Below are 11,629 nucleotides of genomic sequence, written 5' to 3'. Positions count from 1 at the left end.
TAGCTGAAGAACAGCCGGATAACTTGCTGCAGGCAGCGATAACTAGTGCAACCTGGCAAATAAAACTCGAAGCCAACCACCGTCTTTAACCGGCAACCTGAATCGAGGATTCGCCCAACCACACTCTCAAAGAACCAACCAACACAACCTACAATCAATCAAGGCAAACCTTGAAGGGAGTAGGAGCACCAATTGGGAGCGGATGAAGCCGCCGCTTCTGTAAATCCCGCGAAGGAAATCACAAGAGCAAAGGGGTAGAGATCACTCTCAATATTTGTTAGCACACAGCTGAACAAAGGGGGGTTCTGTATTTCGATTATCAAAAGTCTTTCTTTTGCTTAGGAGTACATGGATATTTATACTAGGAACAGCCCTCCTAGATAGGTATAAACACGAAAAGGAAAAGAAAGGGTAGGCTATGTGAACAAGCTTCCACGAAATGAGTTTCTGAGTAGTTTCCGCGTGGCTGTTGGTCTTCTGCTGCAGTCTTCAGTGTTTTGGCAATAACTCCATCTTGGAAAATCCAAATGACGTGTATGTTGGTTGCGTTGGAAAGCTAACTTGATAAGGTTTCACACCATGTATAGCATGCACCACGAAACATTGTAGAATGGTACAGTTTAATATGAGAAGTTGTACCAATATCATGTCCCGAGAAGACTGTTAACCCTCTGAGCAGTCTGCACTAAAGCTGGTCAGATCTGCACTAAAACTGGTCGGCTCTGGTCGGCCTTGAAGCATTAGAAACTAGACTTCACAAGCTTTCCAAAAAGTCCTCATGGACCTCCATAGCCTTCGGGAATAAAAAGTTATGATATTTTCTTCTTGACAGTACTGTCAGTTTTCGAGCGGTCTGACCAGTATGCACTAAGCTGGTCGGATTTCATTAGTTACTGCTCGGAACTGCTCGGCATTAGCATCATTGGAAAGTAGACTCAATAAGCTTTCCAAAATGTGCTCATTCATCCTTCATAGCTTCTGGAAATCAAAAGTTATGAATATTTCTTTCCGACTGTTCTGCAGGACTGGTCTGGTTCGAGTGTGGTTCTTCTCTGTGGTCATCACCTTGTGTGTTCTTGCCATACTCTTTAGTGAACCTGAGCAACAACAACGTGCATGACTTAGGCAGTATATAATTCTCATTAATATTAAATTGAACTTCATAAAGTAGCGCGTTCACCTCTTGTTGTAGCTTCTTTGCTCGACTACGTGTAATTGGTCCCTTAAAGACGTGATATGGTGTAGCTGTAGGTGGTGTTCGGGTTGGACTTGGTGCAACTTGAATTGGTGATGGCATGGTCATATCATCCTCCTCCCCTTGAAAAGGAGTCGTCCTCGACTCTAATCCGTCTAAGCCCAATAACTGTGCTAGGCCAATAGGGCTAAATGCTTTGTCTCTATTACCATCTACTTCTTCCATCACAGCAAGGTGTTTGAATCTATAATCATATAAACCAAGTAGTAGTCTTGTAGGTGGAAACCAAAAGGATTTAGAATCAAGTTTAGCTTTCACCTTGAATGGATGCTTAGGATTAAGAATGAGTGTTGATGTCCTTGGCATGGTCATATCAGCGGGTGTCATTTGATTGGGACAAAAGAGGAGTGCCGGTTTATGGGTGGCGTGTATCACCGGATTTGCATGCTGAAGCCTGAGTTTTTGCTGTGTAACGAGTCTGTTGACCATTTGACTGAGCATTTGGAGGTGACGGGGGTTCAGGTGATCATGCTAGCTCAGGCTACGTGCCTACACCATGGTCATATCGAGACTGAGTTGCAGGAGCAGGTTGAGAAGCTAGAGAAGTCAAAGAAAGATTTCCAAATTCATAACAAGGAGTTGAAGGCATAGGTTGAGTCACTTGAAGGGACCATTACGAAGAATAAGAAAAAGATGGATGAGATGGATGATGTGCTGAGTTGGAATATTGACCTTCGATGTAAGCTAAAGGAGAAACGGGAGAAGCTTGTGGAAGTAGAGGAATCCCGCAAGAAGGCTGAGGGCTTGGCTGCGTCGAGCGCTTAGAAGCTTGAGGAGTCTCGTACTGCCTTACTCGCTTACATGTGAGAGGCAAAAGATGCTCTAGACATTGTTTTTTTGAAGGCTCGAGCGGAGCCGAGTGAACAGCTGCCAGAGGCTTACCCTGAGGCCTTTTCGACTTGGCTTAAAGCAGAGGTTGGGCAATTGGTTCCGTTGCTAGATAACATTTTGGACTTTGAGGCGTATGGCGTGACCCTTGCCATCGCTCATTCCTTTCAAGTCACGGGCTACGACCATCTCAAGAAACTAGGGCGCGTTAGCCACAACTTCCCCAGCGTTGAAGATGTGCGAGAGGCTGCCGACGATCGCTATTGCAAGAATGTTGACAGTAGTTAACGAAGATTATAAACCATCAATATAACATGAATAAGGTCATGAAAGTAATCATCAACATAGACTTAGGAGTGTAAACTAACAAATTCCACTAGTTTGGGTGAATCTGTGTTTTCAGCAGGGTTTATTTAGAAAACCATCAAGGTGGACCTAGATGTCAAAAGTAATGGCGCTTATCCACGGCGTAAACAACTCCAAAAGGTTCCAGAGGACACCACACCAAAGGAGACTACGAGAGGCAGCCAGGTGGGGGCTGCCAGTCCCACCTACAGGCCGGTCGTCCCCTGGAGTCCACCAGTCAGCCCCCCGTTGTAGCGTTGGTTCTCCACCGCCTTAGGGTTTGCATCTACGCTGTCCTTTTAAGCTGGTTTGATCCGAGGGCTTAGAATGGATGCTACAACCTATATATACCAGCCCCTGCCACCCCCTGGATATCAAACCCTGATCAAGTCAGTTGAGAAGACAGAAACCCTAATCATCATCAGAGCTCCACCATATTCTAGGGCATAGCTAGCTAGGCTAGGTCTAGAGGAAAGCAAGCTTCGCTTGGATTCCTAATCCTGTCAAGAGCGTGGCTTGGTATAGCCCCTTGTATCCTCTTTTGTATCTATCATTATTCATATGATTGCTATAATTGATTCGACATTGTTCTTAATACTATTCATGTTCCTAGTTATAATGTTCATCGTCTACTTTGATTATATACTTAGTATAGCTAGATTGTCTTTATGTTCAAGCATAAGTTAGTATAGCGCTCGCTCTAGTGTACACGGGGTGAGTGGTCAACATTCGTGTAAGCATGGTGCTTATATGTTTTTACCTGCGGATGCACCCTATATTCTGGGCCATGTGGTAGATCGCAGACGTGACACTCCCGTTGAGTCCTTTGTAGTCCACTCCTCGAATATAGGACAAGTAGGATCTAGTTACGAAGGAAGATATGAAGTTAATCTTCCTTAGTAATATCCCTTATGTGTAGATATAAAGTTGATCTTAGCCATGACTACTAGTTGTAATTGCACTAATCAATGCATGCTTTGACTTGTAATTAAGAATGACTTAGGAATTATTCCTCTAATATTCTACTTAGTCATGCTAATGCCATACAAAGGAGTACTCTGAATGATTAATTATCATTTATCATTACTTATCATATACATTTATCTCATGACTTACCACTGTTGTGAGTAGAAGTTGGTTATGGTTTATCTCTCCATCTTGCACATAAGTTATCAATATATTCCAACTGCCCATCCTTCCCTGTGGTAAAAAATATAAATAACAATACTTGGAATACTCCTAGGTGAAGTGCTACAATGGTATATTATCTATGCGCTTATAGATCCCTTCATATTCTTATTTACATTCTTTCTAGTCACATAAAATACTAGAAGTACTTCTTAGTATCATTCTGGTAGTGATGCTAGGTAGTACCAACAATCATTTCTGGCAACATCGCTAGGGATGACAACTTGGCAAAAGTGATGTTAAGAAATGTCATCAATATTAGGTGGCTATTTAAACAAGTGCAAGTAAATAAATACCAACAAAGAACATGGTTGCGTGGTTTTTGAAGAAATTATGGATGGATGGCGGTGGTCGAGCCCTTGCTTTTGGCTAGGCCGCTGCGGGTACTCAGGAGGTAGCGAGGCTTGTGTTTTGCGGTGTCGCTCACTTTTAGTTTGTTTTATTTTATTTTGAAGTTTTTGTTTTTATTTATGTTTTGTTCTTTGTGTCAGCTGAATCATCCTTGGGATCCTTCGCCTACCGTGACCGGCACCGGCAATGCGGGCACTTCCTCGATGAGCATGGCTGAAGTCGAGGCGCCTCGCGACGTGGATGGGCCGGGTCATGGAAATGATGATGAGCAACAAGGTGAGCCACCATTTATATCCACCATATATCCACACACATGCACATCTTAATTTGATTGTATGACTCAACTCTCTTTGGATCCGTTGTTTTACTTTACAATATATGCATTGCAAGTATGCTCTAGCTTTCTCCCTACCTATGAACTCCACATAAGCCTTAGTAGTAGGAAGAGAAAAGGCATAACAACTTTATTGCCTTGGTGAGGATCCACAAATACCACATATATTGAGAGACTTGAGAGTGTCATACAATGGAATCTCTGAGTTTTATTTTGAAAACTTATAAAAACTCTAGAATAATGGTGAAACAAAGAACTTGAGACATAGTGCTTAACTTGATCGTTCTATCTTTCAATTGCTCAAGACCCAAGTGAAGGCTAAGAAGCCCCATGGTTGAAGATAATATGGGTAAGTTTGAAAGTCAGATTAGTTTATTCTAATCCAGAGGAGATTTTTTTATTGAACGCATGTGTACTTTTGAGGCGTGAAAACATTGTAGCAACTTCTGGTCCATTACTGAGTTTAGCTTTGCTTAGGGACTGACAAAGGTTAAGCTTGGGGGAGCTTGTTGATGGCCACTAACACCAATTATAAACCATCAACATAACATGTATTTATATTTAATTTCATCACCAAACATAGGTATAGGGGTTTAAACTAATGAATTCCATGACCTTTGGTGATTTCATGACTGTAGGAGGATTTAACCAGAAAATAGCTCCTAGGACCACTGTCATACACTCCAAACAAGCAAACTGACGACAACAAGTGATTCAACCAGCGAAAACAGTGACAGACAACTCTAGAAGGCTCCAGAAGACACCATGCCGAAGCTTAGGCCAAATGGCCATAATAGTGGGCCGGCCAGCCCATTAGGGAGGCTGCTCGGCCTACCACAGAGCCCACTCACCCTTTGTCGCCTCGTATGCATTCCTACGATCTACACCACTGATTTTAAGGCACTTTTAGGTTGGTTTATCCAACGGTGGTCGAGGGAGTTGACGTGGTAGTTCCTTGCCCCCTATTCCATCTCCCCTATATAAGGCGCCCTATACCCCCCTCCCTGGAGCCATCCTAAAACCCTAATTCATATTCTCCTCGTTAGGATCAGAGCCAGCTATCAAGAGAGTGAGGGAAGAGTTTGGAGGAGATGCCGGCCTGTCGATGCTCTCTCTATAGCTTGTACCTTGGCAGATCCAAGTTCTATCTAAGCTTGCCTCTAAGATTTCTCGGGTAATCAACTTCTAATTCAAGTAAGCTTCTTGTTTATATTATTCATTAGGTTCACAACTTGTTTGAGTGCTTTATTCTTTATCTGAGAAGAGTAAAGTAGTAATTATAGTGTAAGCATGGTGCTTAGACTCTAGTTACTTATGGATGCATCCTACATTCAGAATCGGTGGTAGCTCCCAAGGGTGACTCTTATAGCCTCATTGAATCCTTTGTAGTCCACCTCCAGTTTGTAGGGCAAGTAGGACATGGTTACTACAGAAAGCATCCTCTACTGGTGTCTTTCCTTAAGTAATGTCCCTAGTTGAATAGTAGAAGGCATAGCTTACCCAAGTCAGAACTAGAGAACCTTAGTTTTCTTCTCTACGCTCCTATTTATCTGAATCTTGTTGCTACCCCTAGTTAAGTTAGATCATAGTTAGTCTCACACGTTTCCCTGTGGATACGATACTTGGAATACTTCTGGGTGAAAGCTACAACGATATCCATGCGCTTACGGATTTATCTATGTGTGTTAAATATACCAACAAGCTTTTTGGCCACATGTGAAGTCCAAGTTTCCCTCTTTGCCATTTGATCGTTTTTGGTGGGCAAAGGTAAGTTCGTACGACAAGAAAAATCAGCATGCGAGTACATTTTGGTGAAACATGGATCTCACGGATCACCAGTCTGAGTGGATGCTTTTTGGTTCAAGGGTGGCTAACGATATAAGAGATGAAGATGGTATAGATTATCTTTATGGGTGGGGGAATTTGAGTCTAGACGGCGAGGATAACTTGAGAGTTCCAAAGCAAGAACCGTTGGAGCTTGATGAACGAGACCTACGGCGTATGTATTGCGCAAGGGTTTTGGATGGTGACTTGCCTTTGGTTCTGGTAGCTCCTGTTCTCTGGGGGCCGATTGTAAAGAGTCAAGGGTTGGAATCTAGCGAGGGTTTATAGGTTGTAGTGGATGATGTAGTTGGTGAGGGTTTACAAGTTGTACTGGATGATGTTGTCGAGTTTGTGTAGGTTGTGGCGAGGGAGGTTGTGGACAGTGTACTTGAAGATTTTGTCCTTGAAATGGCCAGTGAGATCATGTGAGAGGTGTGCTTCGAGGAGGATGCACCTTATATTTGGGAGTATCGGCGTCGGGGGACGGCTTGATGTGTTACGGAGTTGGTGTTGTTTTTCGTGTGATTGTTGTAATCTTGTACTTGTTATGGACCCCATCGAGGGTCTGTATGGTTGTAACGAGTAATTGTTGTTGTTTGATGTTGGATGGTTCGTGTTTTGTTTCTATGGTAAGGTGTGTGTCGTCGCTTTATTTCTGGGGTTCACAGCATGAGTTTCCCCTAGAGTGCCGTCATGTTCTGGTTCCTAGCGAAGCTTCATTAGCATGCGGTTGATTGCCAACTTGTTGCGGAGTGGGGTTGAGACCCCTCCCCTTGAGCGTTGCATGGTTGGCGTCGAAGCCCTTGTCGATGCTGCTTTTGTCGTACCCTCGCTTGGGTGTTGCTAGATATATGTGAGCTTCACTTTTTGAGCCATTGAGCGAGGGTATCGATGGGCGATGACCAGCTTCTAGTAGGAGGTGTAGTCAATCCCTTTGTGATGTGGCTTGAGAGTGGCAGCGAGGGAGCACTCGAGGGAATGTTATGTTTTTTCTGGCGATATCCCTCGAGTGATCTTTGCTTCGGGACCTTTTTGATTAGGCTCATGGATGACATTGCTCTAGCTGTCCCAGACATTATGTGTGTTCTTGCGGTACCCTCGTTTGTTTGTTCGAGGGTTGGGTCTAGAGGTTTTTTGGGCGAGGCTCTCCTCTTGCGAGGGTTTCGTGGTTTGCGGGGCATCTTATCCCATAGGGGGCTTGGAAGTTGTGGCTTGATTTATGTTTCCTGGCTATGGGTTGGTTGGGGTTTGGGGTTATATTTATAGGGTGGGTGGCTGAGTTTTGGCTGATAGTGTGGGCTTTAATGAGCATTTGGTTGCGTGCGCTTTGAATGGAGCATTAATATTAGACATTTTGAATTCACAGGACAGTGGATGAGCTATTGTTGACTGTATTGATTGGGGAGCTGAGTGGGGTTTAATGGGTGACAATGAATTTTGAATAAGAGTGGTGGGCCATCCTAGTTGAATTTTGGGTTTGTTCGGAGGGCCTTTTGAGCTTGCGCGAGGGTTGTTGCATACTATAATTTTGCTTGTATCTTTTTCTTGTAGTAGAGTCGGGGTTTTCACTATGAGCCCCTAGCATGGTTTTTTGCGAGGTTGCTCACCTGTTTTGATCTCTACATCTACCCTTTGTTTTGGGGATGAGTGGGGTTTGTTTTGTGAGCCCCTGGAGTTTTTGTGAGGGTGGTTTGGTTGTTCTAACCTTTGCGCTTACCCGTTGTCTTAGGGATAGGTGGGGTTTGTTTTGCAAGCCCCTGGCATTTTTGTGAGGGTGGTTTGGTTGTTCTGACCTCCATGCCTGCCCTTTGTCTTAGGGACAGGTGGGGTTTGTTTTGTGAGCCCCTGATGTTTTTGTGAGGGTGGTTTGGTTGTTCTGACCTCCGCACCTACCCTTTGTCTTAGGGATAGGTGGGGTTTGCTTTATGAGCCCCTGGCATCTTTTTATGAGGGTGCTTGTTTGTTTTGACCTCTACGCATGTCTGTTGTCTTAAGGATGGGTGGGGTTTGCTTTTTGAGCCCCTGGCACGTTTTGCGAGGGTGCTCATTTGTTTTGACCTTCATGACTGTCCTTTGTCTTAAGGATGGGTGGGGTGTTGCTTTACGAGCCCCTGGCATGTTTTGCGAGGGTGCTCATTTGTTTTGACGTTTGTGCCTATCTTTTGTCTTAAGGATAGGTAGTGTGGGGGATATGACCCCAGATACCCATGGTAGACCACATGGGCTGCGCCCCCAGGGGTGGCCCAGCCCACAAGATGAAGCCTTGAGGGGCATGACTCTGCTCGGCGCCTCCCATAAGACATCTGGAAGATATCCTAAAGATACTACGAGATCTGTTAGGATATGTATGATTCCAAAATTCCTATAATCAGTTATTACTTTCTGGTTATCTCTCAGATCTAACTGACTTATAACCCTGCTCCCCAGACTATATAAGGTAGGCAGGGACCCCCTCCAAACTCACGCAATATCATACGATAGCTAATACAAACCAACAGACCATATGAGTAGAGTATTATGTCATACTGATGGTCTAAACCTGTCTAACTCGTGTGCCTCTATTGCCTTCTTGTTCTTGATCTCACGCTTCTCTGCCGATCAATCTACCTTCGTGGGATACCCCTCGGAGGACTGCTGACAATATTCTATCGACAGTTGGCGCGCTAGGTAGGGGATTGCGTGTTGTTTCCCTATCGAACAAGATGGCTTTTTCTACAGGCTCTTCGTCCTTCCCGCAGCTCGGCCAGATCTTCACGGTCGGATCGATCTCGTGGATCATCAACATCGACGGAGTTGGCGAGCTCCTTGAGCCAGCACAAATCAATTCTAGGCCGATCAACCCCACACCTGTGATAGCAGATCTGATCTTGAAACTGCCTCTAAGGTCGCCTTCATCGACAACTCGCCGCTCGCTTCCTCGGTACCAGAGGAGGCAGATTAACAATGACGATCTAATAGCATCTATCGATCGGGTTGGTCTGAAGCTCGACGATTGCCTCTCCATCACTGAATCGGCTCTGGACACTCTAGTCCAATGCTGACCACCCATTGATCCAGATCTGCCAGAGGCTGCTCTGAAGACTCCAAGAGTTGCGGCTCTACCCTTCGGGCTCGCCAACACCGCCGCCACCTTCCAAGATGCCCTAAGGGGCAAATTCACTGACCAGGTGGGAGACATCCATCCTCTCACTGACCAGATCGCCAACCAGCCTTCGCTGGCCATCAACATGCTCCACATTAGCCAACGCTCTGGAGCATCCCTCCAGACCATCCCAGAGGAGAATCCAGACTTCGAGTCCCAAGGCTCTATGGAGACCCTCGCTGAAACCTTCACCAAGCAACCTCCTCTCCCTCCTTTCTGGGGTGGCGCGATCTTCAATGTCAGCGTCGATAGCCCCTTTGGAACGGCGAGACCGAGGAGGAATGCGCCGCTCAGGAGAACCGAAACATCAACTGCGTACAACGCTGAGCAAACAAGAATGTCCTTGCAAGGGCTGAGCAGCAGCTTGACTCGCAAGGAGTACCACTCCAACACAACCACGACGAAGAGTTTCTCTGTGTTGACGGCCATGACGTCTTCAATACCCCAAGCGCCAATCTGGCAGTGGCCGCCAACGAGCTCGCCCACCTCCTGCAGATGCCCGAGCTCGCCAAGGTCACCGCCATGCTTAAAGCGATGCACTGCCAGGTCAATGAGATCCACCAGGATCAGAGACCTTCATACTCCACCACTTCGATTCGTCGATTAGTTGCCACAAGAACCGATCGCCGCCAAAGTCGCTTCACTGACCAGCACCACAATGATAGGCAACCCCTCTAGGGCGGAGCTAGGGGCAATCGTGCCAAACATCACCGCCAACATGACTAGGAGGTCGACCAGGACATCTGGGTGCACCTCAACAATCTCCGAGATGCACGATGACGTATCGACGAATGCCGCTTCGATCGCCATGAAGACGAAGTACGCTGCCGCTAGGAGTACAAGCAAGAGTATGGTAACCTGGACTCAGCTCTCGAGCCACTCGTCGGTGGCAACGCTGCAGACGATGGCACCGACAACCCCGAGGGCCCCCAACATTCACAAGGACACTCCAAACATTTTAGTGGCCCCGTGGTTTCAAAATCACTAGGGTCGAGCCCTACGAGGGGAGGATGAATCCAACACAGTAGTTATAGGCTTACGCCACTGATGTTCGCGTCATCGACGGAAACACCAGCGTCATGGCGAACTATCTTCCCATCATGCTCACGCCAACCGTCATGAACTGGTTCACTAGCCTTGCCTCAGACTCCATCGGATCCTAGGAAGAGCTGAAAAAAGTCTTCACCGACAATTATATGGCTACGTGTACGCGACCGGGAACCAAGCATGATCTCAACCGCATCAACCAGAAGCCATCCGAGCTCCTCCGCAGCTACATCTGATGCTTTTCCGAGATGAGGAATTCTATTCCAAACATCATGGAAGCCGAGGTCATCACCACCTTCATCTGAGGACTCCATCACCATGAGCTTCGCTCCAAGTTCAACCACAAGCCGTCCACTAGGATCAATGAGATGATCACATCCGCCAACCAGTATGCCGACACTAAGGAAGCCGAGGTGTGCTTCAATGAGGATGCGGGCACTCATCGCCCAACATGCTGCTACAAAGACCGCCCCAACGACCACCACCACAACGACCGCCGCCATGACGACCACAGTTACCATCGTGATAGTGGCCGTGAACGGCCAGAAGGACCCAAGAATGGTCAAAATCACCACCGTTGGCCAGACCACATCGTCGCTGCCCTCAATGAACCTCGTGCCAAGTGGAACTACGATGAGCAGTAGAAGAAGATCCTCAATGGCCCATGCCCTCTCCATAAGAATGTCAAGCACAAGATGAAGAACTGCCTCAGTTTGGCTAAGGAGTTCTAGGACAAAAAGCTAGATGACGACACCAACGACGGAGCTGGAGGTCACCGACCACCTAGGGGCAATGACAATGCCTTCTAGGACCACGACAAGGTGGTCGCCACAATCTTCGGGGGCCTCGCCTCCACTGAGAGTAGAAGAGAACGGAAGCTCGCTGCACGTCGGGTGCTCGCCGTCACTACGAAGGACGCCGTCGCCAACCCTAGCTATCGCCTATGGTCCGAGGTCCCCATCACCTTCAGCAGGGCCGACCAGTGGGCGGACATTCCCTACACAGGGCATTTCCCCCTTGTCCTCGACGCAACCATCCAGAAGGTGCTTATTAGAAAAGTGCTAGTCGACGGTGGGAGCGCTCTGAATCTCCTCTTCACCAAAGCCCTAAAGGAGCTGGGCCTCGGATTAGCAGATCTCACACCCTCTGACTCCTCCTTTTGGGGTGTCGTACCTGGCAGGACCTCCAAACCACTTGGAGAGATCACCCTACCAGTATAGTTTGACACGGCAAGCAACTACCGCGTCGAGCACATCAACTTCTACGTCGTCGATTTCAACTCCGCTTACCATGCCATACTTGGTTGGCCAGCTCT

The sequence above is a fragment of the Miscanthus floridulus genome, chromosome 7 (assembly GCF_019320115.1).
Source record: "Miscanthus floridulus cultivar M001 chromosome 7, ASM1932011v1, whole genome shotgun sequence".
NCBI classification, from domain to species: Eukaryota; Viridiplantae; Streptophyta; class Magnoliopsida; order Poales; family Poaceae; genus Miscanthus; species Miscanthus floridulus.
Note: the sequence above shows the minus strand (reverse complement) of the source record.